Consider the following 19,110-nt stretch of genomic DNA (forward strand, 5'->3'; position numbering starts at 1 on the left):
GCACAGACAGGAAGGACTCACCCAGCTGGAGGCAGCTCTAGAAACAGAACCCAGACTGATCTCATTTCTCATTAGAAACCGTCTGGAGGAAAATGCCATGGTGTGCACAGAGGGCGCTGAGCCCCACGCCCCGCCATACCAGATGCCAGGCAAGCTGCAAACAAAGTTAATTTCCGTACACAACCTCAAGGAGTCAGGAAGACTAATGACCCCTAAAACCTAGTTAAGACAAGTGTTTCCAGAGACCTGAAATACAAAAGGAGGCTCATTTTTTTTTTTTAATAACAAGCCTAAAGGATGACATTAAAAAGAGTTATTTACGGCTATCATATAAGTCTGATGAAAAACTCTTAAATTTTACTTTGTAATTCTAAATTGGAGCAAAACTAAGAAATTAGAGCAAAAAAGTTCCATCAACCCAAAACAAACACTCTATGCACCCCAAGGAACTAAACACCAAAAGTACCCAAACTTAAAACTTGAGTGGAAAAATCTGTAAATAACTCCTTGGCACCTTTTTCTTTTTATCTGGAATACACAATCTCCAGAAGCTCTCGTTTATTGAGACTATGCTGCTGAAAAATAATAAAGTTCAAGATTTGCTTTATTCCCCCCACTACCTACTTATAATAATATTTTAGTACACAAATTGAAATATAAAAATTACTTCAAATAAAATCATGTTCTTAAGGTTTTTATTCAACCTTAAGAAAAATCTTCTGAAACTTTAAGGTTTGAAAAATGAGACTTCTAATTTGAAAATTAAACCCAAGAAAAATGACCTACAAGTAAAATTTATTTCCCCAATGCATCATGAAATAAAATTACAAGACAAAATGGGGAAAGTATTTATAATATTTAAGTGCTAATATCCTTGATACAAAAGAAACTGTTATAAATCACAAGGGAAAAAATATAGACAGGAGACTAGAAAAACTTATAAAGTAAATGAATAAGCCAAATAAAATAACAAAGGAATCATTAAACAATATTCAAACGCACTAGCTATCAAAAGAATAGCAAAATAAACATGATGATTCTATTTTCTGCCCAAATGGGCAAAAAGTGAAAAAAAATAGCAGTAATTCACAATATATTAACTTGAATAAACGCAGGAGCTATCACATATGTATGTTATGTATGTTTAAGTCATACAAATGCAAATAATGTCACTTTCAAAAATTTTTAAAAATTATCAGAAAAGTGAACACAGATTTATACACAAGGCTGATCATCATCATATTATGTCATTCACAGAAAAAAAAACAGACTCATAAGCTACAGACCCAACAGTAAAAGGATTTATCAAGTAAACCATGATGCATTCAGCACAAATGAGCTATTAAAAACCATGTTTTAAAGAACGATTTAATGATTCAGTCATGTTCCTAAGACACATTGCTAAGAGGATTAAAAAGCCCCTGTATGATCTGCATTTTGAAACAAATACAGATACACATTATATATAGGTATATACACTTATAAATATACAAAAAAAAAATTTACTTTCAAATATAACCAGAAAGGCTGAGGCTGTGGTTCAATGGTAGAGCACTTGCCTAGCATGTGTGAGACACTGGGTTCAATCCTCAGCACCTCATTAAATAAGTAAATAAATTAAATAAAAGTTTAAAATATATAGATAAAACAAGGGGAAACGAAAAAAATACTCAATGAGTGAAATAAGCTACTTTCCATGTAATATTTTTACCACAATCCTAATATTCCTTACTATCTCCAAAATAGGATTGCCAGTCCCACTTTCAGGTATTTTGCTAATCTTAATCTCTGACCAGTAGCTTCAAGTATTTCAACAGTAACACTAACCAATAGCCTCAGTGTTCTCTATATGATAATTCCTAAAAATGCTATGGATTTCCTGCATATTTTTCTCAATCCATTTCCAATTACAAAAAAGGGCAAAGTACATAAAAAGTTCCTGAGAAATGACACTCTCCAGGGACTCTGTTCTATCTTTGCTCTCTACGTACAACAGACAACTCTATACACCCACGGGGAAATCAACTGCAAAAATCATTAAATTTCTTGGAAGAACGTCATCAGTGATCATATTAAGCTGAGATAGTGCACAACCAGAACTCTCTATATATGCGTCACCAAAGATAACACAAGGATCTATAATTAGTAATATGCCTGCACATTTCCATCCCAACTTATGTTCAGTCATCTATGCAAAGGCTTTAAAAGTGGTAAATACCTGGGCATAGCTCAGAGGTGGAGTATTTGCCTAGCATGCACAAGGCCCTAGGTTAGATCCCAGCACCACAAAATGTAAGTGGTAAACACCTGAGCTTTCACTGATTTTCTACAAGGGTTCTCAATCCTGGCTCACGTTGAAATCACCCAAAAGATGTGTAGAAACTCCAAAGCGCAGGCTGAACTCCTAATCAACTGCACCCCGGTCTCAGGGATGACACCCGGCATCATTTAAAAACTGTCATCCAGTTTTTAAAAGTTCCCCAGATGAGCTGGGGATGCCTGTAATCCCAGCCACTTAGGAGGATGAGGTAGGAGGATCACAATTTAAGACATCAGTCTGGGCAAGACTCTATCTCAAAATGAAAAAGGGCTGGGGAAGTACCTCAGAGGTTGAGTGTGCCTGGATTCAATCCCCAGCACTGAAAACACAAAACAAAAAGTTCCCCAGATGATCCCAATCTACTAACAAAACTGATGAGCACTGCCAGGCTCAGTGGCACAGGCCTTACATAATCCCAGCAGCTGGGGAGCCTGAGGCAGGAGGATGGCAAGTTCAAAGCCAGCCTCAGCAAAAGTGAGGAGCTAAGCAACTCAGTGAGACCCCGTCCCTAAATAAAAAAGAAAATAGGGCTGGGGATGTGGCTTGGTGATCAAGTGCCCCTGAGTTCAGTCCCCAATACTAAGAGAAAAAAATCTTGTTGATACTACCCAAACTGATCTACCAATTGAAGGCAGCCACTATAAAAAGCTCATCTGCCTTTTTGGCCAAAATTGACAAATCCTGAAATTCACATAGAAATACACAGGACCCATAACAGCCAAAAACAATCCTGAAGATAAAAATGACAAAACAAAACTGAAAGACTTACTTTTCCCAATTTCAAAACTTAATACAAAGCTATGGTAATTAAGATAGTGTGGTAATAGGGCATACATAAAAATTGGTATAAAGATAAACTATAGATTAGAGGAAGATAATTCAGAATCTAGAAATAAACCTTAATATGTGATTTTCAACAAAGGGGTCAATCAATTCAGTGAGGGAAGAGTAGTCTTTTCTACAAGATGGTGCTGAGGCAACTGTAAAAGAATGTTAAGAGAAGGAGGTTGGACCCCCTATGGCACAACATAGTAAAAAAAAAAAAAAAGTAACTCAAAATGGATCTTAGAAGTCTAAGGCTTAAAATCTATAAAACTCTCAGAAGAAAATGAGGGATAAATCTTTATGACCTTGGGTCAGGTGTGGTTCCTTAGATATGACACCAAAAGCACAAGCAACAAAAAAATAAATGGAAATGAACTCCATTATTATGTGTAATCACAATGGCCTCATAACAATTTTTTAAAATCAGTTTCAAATGAATAGATAAATGGGACTTTATTTAAATTTTGTTTCAAAGGGTCTGAGCAAGAAAGTGAGACAACAACCCACAGAAGGGAAGAAAAATATTTGCAAATACAGAGCATTAAGAATTAATATTTAGCTGGGTGTGGTGGCACGTGCCTATAATATATTTAAGATTTCAGGAAGGCACACACCTGTAATTCCAGCAGCTCAAGATGAGGCTGGAGGGTAGATCGTAAAGTTCAAGGCTGGCCTCAGCAACTTAGCAAGGCCCCGTCTTTAAGTAATAAAAAATAAAATGAAATAAAAAGGGGTAGGAATATAGCTCAGTGATTATGCATCCTTGGGTACAATTCCTAGAACCCCAAAAACAAAAAACAAAAAAAAGAGTTACAATTTAAATGCTTAATTCTATTAAGAACTCTTATAACCTAACAATTAAAAAAAATTTTTTTTAAATGGGCAAAGGATTTCAATAGACATTTCTCCAAACATAGCACACCAATTGGCCGATATGCACATGAAAAAGTGCTCAACCTCATTAATCACTAGGGAAATAGAAATCAAAACCATTGCACACCTGCTAGGATGACTATAATGTAAAGGACAGACAATAATAAGTGTTGGAGAGAATGTGCAGAAATTGGAACTCTCATGTATTATTAATGCCCCCACTTTGGAAAACATTCTGGCAGTTCCTCAAAACGTTAAACATAGAATTATCATATGATCCAATAATTCCACTTCTAGGCATTTTCTGAGAAAATGAAAACACAACCAAACAAAAATCTGTTTACAAATGTTCATAGTAGCATTATTTTTAAGACCCAAAATGTGAAAATAATGTAAATGCCCACCAACTGATTATAAACCAAATGTGGCAAGATATTATTAGCAATCATGAGAAAGTACTGACACATGCTACAACATGGGTAAACCTTGAAAACTTTATGCTAAGTGAAAAAGTGAACTGCAAAAGACCCCAGCATGTAAAATTCCATTTATATGTCCAGATTAGGCAAGTCTATAGAAATAGACTAATTCAGAGGCTGCAAGGGGCTGAGGAAAAGGGCAAAGGAAGTGACTGCAAATAGGTACAGGGCAAAAATGCTCTGAAATTAAAAGTGATTACAAAACTCAAGGAATATGCTGGAAACAACTGAAGTGTATCTTTTAAAGGGGTGAATTTTGCCAGATGCAGCAGTGCACACCTGTAATTCCGGCAACTCAGGAGGCTGAGGCAGGAGAATTCCAAGTTTGAGGCCAGCCTCAACAATTTAGCAAAGCCCTAAGCAATGTGGATCAGGAGGATCTTGAGTTTAAAGCCAGCCTCAGCAAAAGCAAGGTACTAAGCAACTCAGTGAAACCCTGCCTCTAAATAAAAGACAAAATAGGGCTGGGGATAAGTGCCCTTGAGTTTAATCCCTGGTACCAAAAAAATAAAAGGAGTTGGCAATGTAGCCCAGTGGTAAAGTGTCCCAGGTTTTATTCCTCAGTACCAAAACAATACATAAAATATAAAAATAAACAAAGGGGTGGGCGAATTTTGGGTATGCAAATTATCTCAATAGAGCTTTTTTTTCAAAAAGCTTCAGATTATTCTGAACATCAGTAGTACCTCCTGCCTTTCCCACAAAATCTCATGTGGTTGCTTATCCATAAGAGTATGACTCAATAACCTTTCTTACTCAAAGGCTTTATTTCAGAGCTGCATATTTCAATCAATTTAGGGTGTCATAACCAAGTTTGTTTTTCATGAAACAGAATCTCTGAAACAAAAACACAGCACATATAGTGATGTGGATGTTTTACAAAACTTTGATATGCACATCATGATATCTAAAAAAAGATATCTATCTATCTATACAAATATATATCAAAGAAAAGTGGGTCAATCAAAACAAAGACTGAAAAATAGTTTAGGAGTTCACAGATACCTCAAGAAATAAAACAATAAGGTGAGATTTCAGAGCCAAAAATGGAAACTGAAAGAAAGTTAAAGGCTCTGTGGTATATCACCATAAGCAAGCACTAACTAATACCACGAAAACTGAACCTGACCCTGTGTGGTTTTATTTTTGTTCATTTTGGTACAAGGGATTGAGCACAGGGGCTCTCAACCACTGAGCCACATCCCCAGCCCTTTTTATTTTTACACTTTTAATTTTAAGACAGGGCCTTACTAAGTTACTGAGGCTGGCTTTGAACTTGTGATCCTCCTACCCCAGCCTCCCATGTTACTGAAATTACATTGGGCCTGGTGACCCTATGTGTTTTGACAGATCACCTGCAGTCATAAAACAGATTCCCTGCCTAGCCTACCTCCCAGGCTTCTGCAAAGGGTTCAGGGGATCTTCTTGCTCCCACTAAATTCTTGGTCCCTGCAGTGGAGTCTATAGCAGTGGAGCATAAGGTGCTCAGGAAGGAAGGGTACAAACACACACCCTGCACCAATCACACTGGAAAGCAGTGGGGGAATGCAGAGCTTTAGGATGGGCACCTTGGAATTGCAGAGCAGGTACTCACACTGGGTGGTAGCAGGCAGAAAATGGAATACCTCAAATGCATCTAGGTGGGCTGACCCAGGAGAGAAGGAAGAAAAAGCAAGTGACACTGCTAACACACTCCGCTTGTCTTTTGCATGGATAAAGAATAAAAGAAGAGAAACAAGAACCCATAAAACTTCTCTGAGGGAGAAAACATTTCCAAAGAATCTCTGAAACAAAAGATGTAAGCAGCAGTACTATACGACAGCATGGGCTAAAAAAATAAAAGCCCTTGGGATGAACCCAAAGAAATATAGAGCTGGACTAATTCCTTCTGGTGAGAAAACTTGAGATTATCCTCACATCAGCAGGGAAACACAACTATATGGAGAATTACTACAATAACAGTGACATATTCGACCAAGGATTCCAAAGTCGATGTCAAGGTGATGGATGGGCTTTGCTCATTAAAACAACAGGTATAGTACTGAGATTTTAATTCAGTGAAAAAGACATCAACAAGATGGCACTTCTTCAATACCATTAAAGATTGTATACAACATCATTCCGATAAATAACAAGAATAATGAACCAGGCATGGTGGCACACACCTGTAATCCCAACAACTCAGGAGGCAGGGGCGGGGAGGGGGGGGGGAATGACAAGTTCGAGGGCAGTCTCAGCAATTTAGCGAAGCCCTCAGGAACTTAATGAGACCCTATCTCAAAATAAAAAAATTAAAAAGGCTGGGGATATGGCTCAGTGGTTAAAGGGCCCCTTGGGTTTAATCCCCAGTACAAAAAAAAAAAAAAAAAAACAGAAAACAAGAATAAGAAAGAAAGGACTACCATCACAGTTAAATCTGTTCTGCAAGTATTCTACAATGCACTAATAGAAATAGGAAGGAAAACAGCAACAACAAAATGACCACTTGCCAATATTGTCATGGCCTAAGAAATTCAAATCAATCAAAAAACAAGAATAACAAAGTCTGATCAGGTAAGTATTGCAGACACAGTGCTATTTCATTTTCCTCCCAAGTACATAAAAAGACTCTACTTCCCAGCCCCCACAAATCTAAGAGTAAAAACACCACTTCCTTGCCTGGCCCATAAAAATGTCTTATGTGCACAAAATTCCATGGCAAATTTAGAAGCCACGCCTTCTTTCTTTTTCTTTGCAGTGCTGGAGATGAAACCCAGGGCCTTGCACATGCTATACACATCCACTGAGCTATACCCTCAGCCCAAGGTCACAATGTGAAGTCAGTTGTGCTATAAGATAGAAGGGCCCAGATCCCTAAGTCACCATTTACAGAAGCACATAGAGAAATGTGAGCAAGAAATAAGTTTTTATTTTGCCAGGCAAGATTTTTGGCTAGTATTAAGTTCCTGACTGACACAGGCATCTGTTATGAGAGACATACCCTGTAAGCAGTACACTTGCTATATATTTGCCCCATAACAGTTAGGAGGGGATAATCTCATTCTAAATAAAAAATATTTTTAAAATAAAGGAAATAAACAAAAAATCTACAGACCATATTTTACGAAAAATCTAAAGAAACTGTCTTTGATCTGCTCATGGGCAAGTCAATATTATCAAGATAGGCCCTGGGTTCAATCTCAGTCCTGTCCCCCACGCCCATCCCTCACACACCCACAAAAAGATAATTCTCTGCAAATTAACTCATACATTTAATGAAATTTCCTATTTAAAGTACTCTGAAATCAGTCTGGGGATATAGCTCAGTTGGTAGAGTGCTTGCCTTGCATGCACAAGGCCCTGGGTTCAATCCCTAGCACCACAAAAAATAAATAAATTTAGGATTTCAGAATACTTTATTTAAAAATATCAGGGAAAAAATTGAACATAGGCACTACCAGATATTAAAGCCTACTATAAGGTAATTAAGATTAAAATAGTTAAGGCCATAGTAAAAGAATAATAATTTTTAAATTATTATTTAAAATCCCACCACAGAACCACAGATTCAGCATATGATTAAAGGATTATTTCAAGTTAATAAGAATGAATTAGTAAATGGTGATAGGAAAAAATGTAAACAAGAGGAAAATAATCCTTACCTCATAGCACACTCCAGCACAAATATCAGATTAATTATGTCCAAAAAATATTTTTTAAGTTTAGAGAAAATATGGGTAAATACTGATAAAATCTCAGGGTAAAGAAGGCATAGGAAAGAAAAAAGACTGACAGATTTGGATTCAAAGCTTACCACTTATCAAAAATATCTGTACCTTAGGACCAGGGAAAAAAGTGCTTTTTTTTTTTTTCTGGAACCAGGAATTGAACCCAGGATGCTTAACATTGAGCCGCACCCCTGGTCCTTTTTTTTTTTAGAAACAAGTTCTCCCTAAGTTGCTTAAGGCCTTGCTAAAATGCTGAGGCTGGCTTTGAAGTAGCAATCCTACCTCAACCTCCTGAGCCACTAGGATTACAGGTGTGCACCACTGCACCTGTCTAAAAATGCAAATCTTAATGGCATATTTCTCAAGTAGGATGGAGGCAAGGATCAAGCACAACCTATTTAGATGCAACAACTTTACTCAAAGATCAAGGAGTAAAAATGCCTCATATTGAAACAAGCACTGATGTTTCTGGAATAGAAGAGAAAGTCACATTAATTTTAGATAAAACAAAGGCTTAAGAGAAGTGTCATGCTTGTTATATTTCCAAACATTTCCAAATATTCACATATTCCCCCACACCATACATTTGTAGAATATTTTGTGAAGCAATGTCTTAAAATATAAAGAGCTCTTGGTAACAAAAATGTATGAACTCAACAAAAAATTGTCAGCACTGATCACATCTATCTTTCTGTGAAAGAGGGATCAGCAAATCTTTCCTTATAAAGGGCCAGATAGCACATATTTTCAGCTTATCAATTATGTGGTCTCTTGAAGGAACATGGCTGTGTTTCAACAAAACCTTCTGAGAACAGGGAATCAGAATTCTCATCACTTGTTAGAAATGCAAATTTTCGGGCCCCACCCCAAACCCTCTGCATAAGAAATTCTCCAATATGAAATCTACCATGTTAGACAAGGAAAAGTTTTAGTAAACCAGGATCCAGGTGATTTGCTTTGGAGGCAGAAAAGAATTTTAGCCAGGGCAAAAAAGAAGACAATGAAATCACCAAGTTTGAAGCTGAAATCCCAACTCAAGCAAAATGGCATGTTCTCGGCCAAGCTGTGCTTTCAGAGTCTGAACCAGGGTGGAGAAGACTGTCCTCAGAGCCATAAAAACAATATCTTTATAATGAAATGACAATTCAGCTGGCTGCAGAGGTGCAGGCCAGTAATCCCAGAGACTTGGGAAGCTGAGGCAGAAGGATTGCAAGTTTGAGACTAACCTCAGCAACTTAGCAAGACCCCAAAGATTTAGCAAGGCCCAGTCTCAAAACATACAAGCTGGGTGTTGTAGAACATGAATAGTAACTCAGGAGGCTGAGGCAGTAGGATCACAAGTTCAAAGCCAGCTTCAACAATTCAGTGAGGACCTCCACAACTTAGTGAGACTGTCTCAAAATAAAAAACAAAAAGGGCTAGAAATGTGGACCCAGTGCCAAAAAACAAAAACAGAAAAAAAGACTGGGGATGTGGCTCAACGGTTAAGCAACTCTGGGTTCATTCCCTGGTAGGAGGGGAAAAAAAGGAAATGATGGTCCAGAATGAAAATACTTATTCAAGTCAAGCAGAGTAGCACATGCCTGCAGTCCCATCAATTCGGGAGGCTGAGGCAGGAGGAAATTAAGTTCAAGGCCAGCCTCAACAATTTAGCAAGACCACCCTTTCTCAAAATTAAAAGTTAAAAAAAAAAAAGGGAATGCAGATTAGTGGTAAAGCACCCCTGGGTTCAATCCCCAGTACAAGAAAAAATTAATCAAATTTAACTGAGTAAATGAAGCTGGAGACTTGTACATATTTACTTGAGCAAAGGAAGCCAGCATAAAAAGAAAAAAGTTGAGTACTGAGATTGGGCATGGAGAGGTCCTACAGGGATCCCTACAGGAACAAATAAGAGAATTAATAGGGGTCACAGCTGGGGTACATAAAGAAAAACAATACAGTGAGAAACAAACCCCAAGCAGTCTAGAAACAGAAGCAGGAGAGGACCCTGTTTACCTTAAGCCTTAGCCTCCTCCCAGTGCATCCCCCACCCTTCCCTGAAGTTTCCTAAAATGCACATCTGACACGTCACCCAAGTCCTTGAAAAACATCCTGGAACACAGCAGTACAGCGTGATGAAAGTCTAACTTTTGTGTTTGGCAGTCAATCTGGGGTCAAATCCTGACCCTGCTGCTCAGCAGCACTACAACCTTGGGCAAGGCAATGTCATTCCTCCAAACATCCTCAGCATCCTCAGCTGCAAGATGGGAATAGTTAATATCTATCCCAGAGGGCTGCTGTAATTAAATGATGATTAAAGAACACAGGAGGTGCTGGGCAGAGCACCCAGCACCTAAATAACACTGGCTTCTCTGACCTCTTCTACACCAAAAGGAATCTAGGAATCCAGCACTTCAGACAATATCTGGGAATAGCACTCATATCATTGAGGGGACCACAGTTTAACAGCAAAATTCAAGACCCAGGAGTTACTTAAGGATATTACCCAGCTCCAGTTCCTTCATGGATAAAATGCAAACCAGAAACACCCTGCCTGCTATTTGTTAGGGCCAGTAAAACCTCTAGTGCTCAGCATATAATCAATACCCATGGGCACCAGCATTACTTCACTGGCCCTATCACAGAGGCTGTCTCATCCTTCTAGGGAGCTCTCTATTGCTTGGAGAGGCTACTACAGAGAAGTGCATATTATTAAATTGCAGTAGTATTTAACTTAGAAGACAGGGTGACACAAGTTCTGTAAATTTCCCATACATAGAATAAAGATGGCTGTCTTGAAGGGTGACCTTCATCAGGTACTCAAAGAGATACCCATAGGCAATTGATACAAGGGAGCTTGGTCATCAGCTGCTTTGGGCAAAACCTATGGAAAGAACCTATAAGTGAAGAAGGCTTTCCTGACCATGGACAAAAGAACGTCACCGTCCATGGAGTGAACTTCCCTACAGGATCTTAAAAGCTGCCTGGACCTGAGACAGAGAGAGAATTAAGACAAAGCACAGGGCTGGGGATGTGGCTCAACTGGTAGCGCACTCGCCTAGCATGCGTAAGGCACCGAGTTCGATTCTCAGTACCACGTAAAAATAAAATATTATGTCCACCTAAAACTAAAAAATAGATATTTTTAAAAAGAAAAAAAAAAGACAAAGGACAATGAAAAGTTCCCTAGAAGACTGACATTTCCAGTGAGGAGGAAATCTCAGAAACATCATTCCCTCACTCAGATCAGCATCACAACATAACATGCCCTGCACCTGCTCCTCGGGCATCTAGGTTAATGGCCACTTTTTGTTCAGGTGCTCAGACCAGGAACCTTCCCTTGCATCTGGTTCATCAGCAAGTCTCCCTTAGCCCCACCTCAGAATCCTGCCACTTCTCACGGCCTCCCTTCCCCCCCACCACCATGCTGATCTGAATCACAGCCCTCAGCTCTGCCCTACTTTTGGTCTCTCCTCACACACTTAGATCCACAGTGTCCTTGTTAAAACCTAAATCAGGGCTGTGTGTACAGCCCAGTGGTAGAGCACATGCTTAGAACTCACAAGAGCCTGGGTTCCATCCCCACACAAAATACACACACACACACACACACACACACACACACACACTCTCTCTCTCTCTCTGTCTCTCTCTCTCTCTCTCAATCAGGCCAGAGACCTCTTTTATTCAAAATTCTCCAGTGGCTCCCATTCCCTTCAGAGAAAGCCTACAGGCCTTAGTATGGTCCACATGACTTTACATAATCTGACCTCAAAACCAAATTTTCTCCTCCTCCTGCCTCTGGGCCTTTGCATCTGCTGTTTCTTCCATTTAGATCCCCCCACCATAACCACAAGCCTTATTTCCTACATATCTTTAGTCAAAGATAACTCAAGATGTCTTCTATGAAGACAAAATTTACATATTGATGCCCTACCCCTCACAGTGTGACTGTATATGAACACAGGGCCTTGAGGACATAATTAAGGTCAAATGAGGTCTTAAGGGGGAGTTGTATGGCTAATATAAGATTGATGATTGAACCCAGGCCCTCACCCAGGCTAGGCAAGTGCTCTAGCACTGAGTGACATCCCCAGGGTTTTTGTTTGTTATGGGTTTTTTGTTTGGGGGGTTTTTTGAGACAGGGTATCATTAAGTTGTCCAGAACTGGCACTGAACTTGTGATCCTCCTACTCAGCTTCCCCAGTAGCTGGGATTTCAGGGGCACTTCACCAAGCCTGGCTAGATTTGGTAGATTTATACAAAGAACAAAGAGAGAGATGGTACCAAGAAAAGGCCATGTGAGGACTCAATGAGAAGGCAGATGCCTACAAGCCAGGAAAAGAACCCTCACCAGAAACCAACCTTAACCTTGGACTTTCCTCAACCTTTGAAACTTCCAAAAGTTTCAGTTCGTACCCCAGCACAAGTGGGTATTAAACCCACAAGCCTGCCAGATTCTTCTACAAAGCCTGGAGTTCTGCGCCTGCTTCCCCACTGGAGTCCAAGCTCCATGTGCCCCAGGAATCTCCCCACAGCATCTGACCACCAAGAACACTACACTTGCACAAAGCAGGCAGTGCAAGATATTAAATGTGTGGAAGGCTGGGTGTAGGGGCATGCACCTATAGTCCCTGCTACTCAGGAGTCTGAAGCCAGAGGCCTGATTGAGCCCAAGGGTCCAGGGGTAGCCTGGAGAAACAGCAAAACCCTGTCTCAAAAACAAAAGTGGGAAAGGCACAAGCTGAAAGCAGACCTCAATTAGGGGAGAGCCAACCACCTAGAACCTGTGACAAAATAACAGGCTAGAAATAGCAAAGCCAGGAAGAAAATGAGAAGAGTGCCACAGGGCTCACAAAGGGCTCGTTTAAACCCTGAGGCAGTAATGCACAGGTTAACCTGGAGCAGAAATAAAAGAATAAAAGAAAGCCCAGTCACTCTGGCCCTCTGAGGGGAGAACTACTGGAAGAACAGCAGGATGTGAAAATGAATTAATGAGGTTATCAGGCTTTAAGAACAAACCGACTGCTTTGTTGGAGTTTTATGGGCAAGACCTGGAAACAGGTCAGAGGTGGGCTGTAAGATGTTTAAGTTTAAAAAGCCTAAGAAGATTAAATAAAAATGAGGCTTTCCATTTACAGATACAAAGCACCATATTTATTACAAATTATTACTGCTGACTTTTAATTTCCTAAACCAAAATGAGAAAATTCCTTAAGCTACCAGGGGTACTATCTAGGGTCCCCAAATGGAGCCCAGGCTTGTCTTTAGAGATGCTGAAAGGAATGGCAAAAGGAACTCAGAATTTCCAATAATCAACAAAGTAGAACTTGGGTTCCTTGACTACAAAAATGACTGGGTTTTAGTCAAGTGATTTGTTCAACAGCACCTGGCACCAAATGAATGGGGAAACGGACAAGTGAATGGAGGTATTAGTGGCAAGCTACAGGATGGGTAACTCATTTCTGCAATGCAAAGTGAACCAGACTTTGCTACCCAAATGAGATGTAGGCAGTGTGGCAAGAAAGCTGGCAAAACCCTCTATAATAGTCTAGGCAAGTATGTTCATAAGCATTTTTCAAACATCTTAACAGATGTTTAATCTCAGTCTAATGTGCCATAGACAGAAAACTTTAAAAAAAAAAAAAAACTATCTGGCAGGTAAGGTGGTGCACACATGCAATCCTAGCTGAGGCAGGAAGATTGCAAATTTGAGGCCAGCTTTAGCAACTCAACAAAAAGAGCAGGGGTGATAGACCACCACTACTCAATCTCCAGTATCATGAAAAAACAAAACCAAAAACCAAAAAAGAAGTCAACAAAAAAATTTCCTGAAATACCTATTTTTTTCACAAAATTCATTCTCCCTTCCAAGCAAAGAAACCAGAATAAAAATGCCCTAGTATTAAAAGTAAGAAGCTGGTCACCATTTTGGCAAAGGAAGTAGTCTAGAAAACAGATAACTTTCTCACCTAACACTCAGGATATCAGGTGGAACAGGTAGCCAGAGGGGCACAGCCGCTGTCTTCTTTTAACTAGTAAGTGTGTCATTAGGGCTTCCACTATGCACACCCGCAGGTGCCCAAAAGCTATCAAATTCTGGATGGGTGGAGAATGAACAGTAGTGTTGCATTCATAAGTGACCCTGATATGGCTAATCTTAAGGCCAGTACAGAATTCTGAATTTTTGAGCTAAAAGGGCCCTTTATAAATCCCACCAGGGTCAAACACTTTCAGGGATCAAGCAGGCAAAGTCCTGTGCAAAGCTGAAAAGGCACTGTAGACAAGCGGAAACCTTGAGGCCAGAGATCAACAGCACTCAAATACAAAAGCACAAAAATAAAAAAGTTCCGGCCACCCCCGTTTCTAGCCTTTCTCTTTAGAGAAGAGGAAACTGGCTGAAGGAGGTCACATGGCCAATTAATGACAGCTCAAACCAGGCAGCCTCAGGACTGGTCCCATGTCCTCGCACATCCCAGGCTTTCTCTGGGAACAGATGACCCAAACGTCAGCAGGGACCGCATCTTCCCCCTCCCATCTCCCAGCACTGCAAAAATAAAACTAACAGCTACTAAAAATGCCCCAGCCCAGAAAACCCTTATGGATAACTTTCTCCCACCTGCAGTTGCCCTCATTTAACCTTTGCCCTGAAGATCGATAATTTCCCATCAGTCATGCTTAAAATTCCGCAGCCTGTAGGCCGAGTTCCTATCAGCTACCCATCCAATGGTTCATATATAGGGCCAAGCGAAGGAAAATATTCCGCGCCCTTAAAGTAGTCATACTCGAAATGTCAATTTCTCTCGAGAAAGGTGGCAACAAGGGGAACCCGCGACCCCCGGGGAACAGACTAAAGAGAACAATCCTAAAGTCGGTACAGACGCTTCTAAAAATTACTTGGCATCGCCTTTGTAGAAGGAAAGAAAGCAAGAATGTAGAAGGCATCCCCCACCGCTGCCACCCCTCTACATGGCCCTGAATTCCGGGGGGCGCGAGGATGCCCGCGCGCACCACCTGGAGAGGGACCAGCGAAGCGACCCCTGGGCGCGCGGACGCAGCGCCCGAAGGAGGCGGCGACAGCCAGCCGTCCCGAGGGGACCCTACTTGCCTCCCCGCAGCGCGGCCTGAGAGCCGGAGCGCGCGGTGGCTCCCGCGGCAGGCAGGGTTGAGCGCCCCGGATCCCCGGCCGGGCTCGGCAGGACGACACAGGCGAGGAGCCGCCGAGCATCACGGGGCGCGGGACCCTGGTGACCGGAGGGCGCGGGGCCCCTGGAGAAGGGTGGTGTGGGAGGTCGCAGGCCGCGCCGCGGGGCCGGTGACAGCGCGCGGGGGCTGTGCCAGGCCGGCCTCGTGGGCGCACCGGGCAGCTCGGGGCCCCGCCGGCAGGTGCGATCCGCGGGCGGGCGTGGAGCGCACGGCCTGACTCTCACCTGGCTGCAGCTCCCTGGGCTCCCGTCCTGCTGCCGCGCCTCAGCGCCTCAGTGCCTACCACCGAAGCCGCCTCCGGTCCCCGCGACAGCCGCCTGCAAAATGGCGCCGCGGAGGGGCGGGCCGGGGGCGGGGAGCCGCGCAGCCGCCCGCCCCGCGCCGGCCTGGGGCCCACCTCCCTCCCCGCCCCCGACCCCCGCCCTCCGGCCTGCGAGGAGGGAGGGGCTGCCCCCTCGCCCTCGGGAGTACTGCCCCCAGCATCCCGGGCCTCGCACCAGCCGCCCCCTTCCTGTTCCTTTTATTCCCCTCCCGGGTACTGAAAGCACGCCCCCCTTCTCGACCCTTCTCGTCACACCTGCTCCTGGGGACCCACCTGGAATGCAGAGTTCTCGCCCTCCAGATGCCCCCTTTTTAATCTACTGCGGGACTGTGAGCCCTGCCATCGCCGCAGGGTGATTAGCAGCTTGCGGTGCACTGGACTCAAAGGGGTTGGGTGTTTTAAAACAATTTTCACCGCTTCTCCAGTTAGGCCGTCAGGTTTCTTAACTCGAAGAAGAGGTTACATGATTATACGACATTACAATATGCGGACACCGTAACCTACACCAAGGCTTCTCAGACTTGAATTCCCTGGGAATCGTGTTAGGGGTGACTTCTGATATAACGGGTTTGAGGGAGTGCAGCCCGGGATTTTGCATGTCTAAAGTGACCCAGGTAATGCCCATAGGTTAGGTACTTGGGCCACTTAGAGGAAAAGCCATGCGTAAACCTGGGCGCTTAGTATTTAGGCACAGCAGACTCTCTTTGAGGGTTCCATTAAAACGCACTGGCTGGGCCCCACCCCCAGTGGTGCTGAAGCTGGAGGTATTGGAGGGAGGCTCCAAAATTTGCATTTCCGATGGGTGATGCTAATGCTTCTGGTCTTGGGACTGCAGGTGTGAGTCTTTGCTGAAGCCATCTGAGTACACGTTAAAAAAAAAAAAAAAATCTAGCAATTAGCGCTTTCTTAAGCCTTCCATCTTGTGACCACTTGTCATGGTTGCTTTACTAACCGAACGATAATTCAGTAGTTCCTAAAGCAAAGCAACTCTTGAGAGCCATAAAGAACTATGGACCGTCGGGAGCGGTGGCGAACGCCTATAATCCTAAGGGAGAAAAAAAAAAAAAAAGAACTGTGGACCACATCTGACCTCACGTGGCAAGAAGCAGATTTTTTTTTTTTTTTTAGCATAAATTGAACCCAGGAACGCTTAACCACTGAGCCACATCCCAAACCCTTTTTTTTTTTTTTTTTTTTTTTTTTTTTTTTTTTTTTTTTTGAGACAGGGTTTTGCTAAATTGCTTAGGGCCTCGCTAAAATTTCTGAGGCTGGCCTTGAATTTGCGATCTTTCTGCCTCAGCCCCTGGAGCCTCTGAGATTACAGGCATGTGCCTGTAAACCCATCAAGAAATAGATTTTATCACAGGAAATATCTGCTTTTTCTGCAGTTTTGGGAACTCGTATACATATCAATAGGACGAGGGCAGATGTGTGTGTTAACCAGCAATTATGGGAATCTCATAAAATAGAAAAAAGGTAAGCTGTATCTTTGAAAATCAATGTGAGCTGAGCATGGTGGTGCATGCCTGTAATCCCAACCACACCCAATTTAGCAAGACCTTGTCTCAAAATTAAAATAAAAAAGAGCTGGAAATGTAGCTTAGTGGAGAAGTATCTCTGGGTTCAATGCCAGTACCTAAAAGAGAGAGAAGGAGAGAGAAAGAATCAATAATGTATCATTCCATGTATTTATCTAATAATTTTGTATTTTAGAAAATATAAGCATTAGCTTATATATTGGCAAAATGTTTAATCCTCATTAAAGGTGGAGAAAAGGAGACCAAGATTCTGTGACCAGCACCCAGAGAAAAACTCATGGACTGACTGGCCAACAACTATCTTTCTAAACCAGTGAGATCATTTTCCAGCCAGTCAGTGTCTATGTCTGTCTCTCTCTCCCACCATCCCCCTCCCTCCTTATTTATGCATTTATTTTGTACCAGGAATTGAATCCAATAGCACTTAACTACTAAGCCACATCTCCAGCCCTTTTTATTTTTTTGTTTTGAGACAGTGTCTTGCCAAGTTGCTGAGGGCCTCAGTAAATTGCTGATTAATACTGACCCCCTGAGCTTCTAAAAATCTACCCCTTCCCCGTTTTTTATTTCATTAATTGTTTCATTTCCTTGTCTCCCTCTATCCTCTTAGGCATTATGGTTTTTCTGTATTCAAAAAAACCTTCCAGCCTGGTTCCATGTCACCGGCCTGTGATCCCAGCAGCTCTGGAAACTGAAGCAGGAAGATGGCAAGTTCCAAGCCTCAGCAATTTAGCAAGGCCCTAAGCAACTCAGTGAGATCCTCTTTATAAATAAAATACGAAAAAAGGGCTGGGGATGTGGCTCAGTGGTTGAGTACCCATGGGTTCAATCCCCAGTACCAAGAGAGGAAAAAAAAAAAAAAAAAACTTCCATTATCCCCATCTTCCCAGACTTCCTAACTCTCCTCCTTCCCCCACCCTTATTCATTACTTCTGAATAACTGTCAGATGTCATCTGTGACCTTCTAATCACCAAACCCCATCAGCCCTTTCGTAAATGGCTCTGTAACATTCCATTGACTTCTATCTCCTTGAACTTCTTTTCTTATAATGCCCCAATCTTGCTTACTGTCTGCACTTCCCCTTTCCTTCCCCTCAGGGATGTTAAGAGTTTCTCAGGTTCACTTCTAGAAATGTTACTTTTCCAGCTAGGCACAGTGGTACATACCTGTAATCTCAGCAGTTTGGGAGACTGAGGCAGGAGAATCGTGAGTTCAAAGCCAGCCTCAGCAAATTAGTGAGGTCCTAAGCAAAATCCCTGTCTCGAGGGCTGGGGATGTGGCTCAAGTGGTAGCGCGCTTTCCTGGCATGCGTGCAGCCCGAGTTCGATCCTCTGCACCACATACAAACAAAAATGTTGTGTCCACCAAGAACCAAAAATAGATATTAAAAAAAATTCTCTCTCTCTCTCTTTCTTTAAAAAAAAAATCCCTGTCTCTAAATAAAATATTTTTAAAAGGCTGGAATGGGCTGGGGATATAGCTCAGTTGATAGTGTTTGCCTTGCATGCACCACTAAAAAAAAAAAAAAAAAGGACTGGAATGTGGCTCAGGGGTTAAGAGCCCCTGGGTTCAATCCCTGGTACCAAAAAAAAAAAAAAAAAAAATGCTAGTTTCTCTAATATCTCCTTTCTCCCCATCTGCCTGCTCCTTCTCCAAATCCTTCCAAAGTTCACTCATCTCCTCATGCTTCCTAGGCCTTTCTCACCAGACGAAATTTCTTTGAACTTCTAGACACATTTCTAATATCCCCTAGACAACCTGCCCTGGATGTTCTTCAGGAATTATAAATAAAGTTGGCCATATCCATGGGTTCTTCATCTATGGATTCAAACAACTGTGGGTCACATTTGGAAGTCA

General features: G+C 41.9%; 1 protein-coding gene across 3 annotated transcripts in view; it reads right to left on the minus strand.

Moving 5' to 3' along the window:
* The window catches only part of SLC23A2 (solute carrier family 23 member 2), a 155,759-nt gene extending 139,950 nt beyond the window's left edge, over nt 1–15,809 (minus strand). For all 3 annotated transcript variants that reach the window (XM_081289303.1, XM_081289304.1, XM_081289302.1), the window contains exon 1: nt 15,617–15,809. The gene's annotated coding sequence lies outside the window, so the exon portion shown is untranslated. The remainder of the gene's footprint in view (nt 1–15,616) is intronic.
* Between the last annotated feature and the right edge of the window lie 3,301 nt (nt 15,810–19,110).

The sequence above is a fragment of the Spermophilus citellus genome (genome assembly GCF_964194105.1).
Source record: "Spermophilus citellus genome assembly, chromosome: 4".
Lineage (NCBI taxonomy): Eukaryota > Metazoa > Chordata > Mammalia > Rodentia > Sciuridae > Spermophilus > Spermophilus citellus.